Genomic DNA, 2,323 nt, shown 5'->3' on the forward strand with positions numbered 1-2,323 from the left:
CCCCCCCCCCCCCCTTGAGGCAGGTGTGGACAAGCTGTGGCTTGGTCCCATCTCACCCTGGCTGGGTAGCACCCACCTGAGCCTCAGCCCCACTTCCTCCTCCCCACATGGGGCAGGGGGCAAAGGCATCTGCCTCCCATGCCCCTTCCCTCTCACCACAGACTTACCAGATGCATGCAGCTGTATAAGAAGTCAGATTTGTATTGGCTAATATGCCTCCTTAAAAAAGTCAGCTATTGGTATCAGCCCCCAAATCTTTATTGGTGCACCCCTATTAACTATCTAAAAGAGCTTACAAAAGCTTACAAAATCCATCAACTCTGTGTTCTGCATTTCCACTTCACTAGAAAGCTTAATTTGGCAGAGTTGACTCTCAAATAGTCTAAAAAAAAAGAGTCAGCAATTTCAGAAGAACGTATGTTATTATAACTACAAAAGCCCATGATAACACTAGTACCTTAAGGTAGTAATTTATTTTCATATTCTTAATTTAAATTGCTTGCTTCTTCATATTTAACTTTATGCCTACTGCTTTTAATTTACATGATGATAGCTACTCAGAGCCAGACTCAAGCCCCCCACTACAAACTGCTACAATACCATCCCCATGACAAGGGTAACAAAACCCCATGTAATAGGAGACAGGGGCAAGGCCAAGCCTGTTCTGGCTTACAGGCAGCCCCCCCCCCCCAATCTCACTTGATGTCTCTCCAGCAACAGAATATTTAACTCCTATTTTCACTAATCCACCAGGGTCTTGCTACACACCCAGATGTCCATTGTGCTGCCTAATTATCACTGAACCAAACAACACAAACTGCACTATGCAGGGTTCATTCAGATACTCCTTCACCCATGCCAAGCCTACAGTATGCTTCACCAGCGTCATGCCTAAATTTCCTGCCTACAGTAAGTACAGCACCCTTCTGTCATCTACACTGGCCAGATGAAGCAATCCCTACATAAAAGAATGAGTGTACATAGGTCTGACATCCGTTCCAGTAACCCAGAAAGGCACGTGGCAGAACACTCGCTTTCCTGGACATTCCATCACTGACCTCTAAACAGCTGTCCTTACATTAAAAAAAGCTGGAATGTAGAATTGCAGACTAAGTCATCCACAGGCTGGATTTTTTTTTTTTTTTATGAGTTATCAACAAGAGGCTATGCTTTATCCCAGTGGTACTCAACCTTTTTGGCCAGTGGGCTAGACAGGCAGGTGGTCCGCAAGCCAGATCCAGTCAGTGGTCCTGATCTGGTGCCCAGGGTGGTCACTGTGGGATGAGTGGCTCCCTCCAGCCACTTACCTGAACAGATCTAAGCAACCCTCGGATTGCCTTTCAGCAGCATCTCCACCCCCTGTCCCTTTCGGATAAAGTTTTTTCCTTTCTGCTAATCCATTTGCAGCACCTGAAGGGGACTGGTGCCAACTGTGGAGAGCCCAGGTGCCATGTCACTGCTGCCAGGCTGTAGTGATTCAACAGAAAGGCAGTCATTGGCAGGCTTGACTGAGAGCTCTGAAGTCTTCAGGACAGGCTGGACTTGGTGCTTAAGCTCTGAATCACAGCTCAGGAACCCCAAGAGGGTCTGACAAGCTCATGACTATGTTCACCCCTGCCTAGTCCACAAATTAGTGGCCCAGCAAGTGAGGAAGGGGCACAAGGTACCAGCTTTTCAAAGGCAATGCTGCCCTTCCTCAGTTTAAGCCCTTGCTGGAAAGGGGCAGCTCTGCTAGCCACGCCTTCTCCGACTCCAACTCAGCCTCCCAGGCAGCCCCGGCCCCTTGCTGCTCAGTGAGGGGGCCTGGGTGAACCTAGTCACGAGCCTGTCAGACCCTCCTGGGGCTCCTGAGCTGTGATTCAGAGCTTAGGCACCAAGTCCAGCCTGTCCTGAAGACTTCAGAGCTCCCAGTCAAGCTGCCAGCAACTGCCTTTCTGCTGAATCACCACAGTCCAGCAGCAGTGAGGTGGGGCCTGGTGGAACAGCTGGCAACAGTCTCCTGCTTCACGTGCTGCAAATGGACTAGCAGAAAGGAAAGATGTTATCCGGAATGGAAAAGGACAGGGGAAGGAGATGCTGCTTAAAGGCAATCAGAAACGCTGAGCCAGCGCGGCCCTCTCACCGGCCCCGGAGCCGCCCTTCCCCCTCCACCGCGGCGCCGCCCGAGGCCGCAGCCAGGGCCAAGCGCATGCGTAGAGCAGCGCGAGGGGCAGTGCCCAGTGGGGCACCGGTCAGACGAGCCGAACCGAGTCGGGCCCGGAGGCCGGACGCGCTCTGCGCCCCCCCCCCCCCCCCTTGCGTGAAGCATCACGGGAAAAGTCCC

At 51.8% G+C, this 2,323-nt stretch overlaps 1 protein-coding gene and 1 long non-coding RNA gene across 3 annotated transcripts in view; one reads left to right on the forward strand and one right to left on the reverse strand.

Moving 5' to 3' along the window:
* IFRD1 (interferon related developmental regulator 1) overlaps window positions 1-2,323 on the reverse strand; it is a 21,562-nt gene that overhangs the window by 18,749 nt on the left and 490 nt on the right. The gene's annotated exons all lie outside the window — the stretch shown is intronic.
* Window positions 1-2,323, forward strand: part of LOC109295623 — a 14,433-nt gene that overhangs the window by 10,938 nt on the left and 1,172 nt on the right. The window lies entirely within an intron of this gene.

This window comes from Gavialis gangeticus, unplaced genomic scaffold, assembly GCF_001723915.1.
Source record: "Gavialis gangeticus isolate Ggan-Ray unplaced genomic scaffold, GavGan_comp1, whole genome shotgun sequence".
Lineage (NCBI taxonomy): Eukaryota > Metazoa > Chordata > Crocodylia > Gavialidae > Gavialis > Gavialis gangeticus.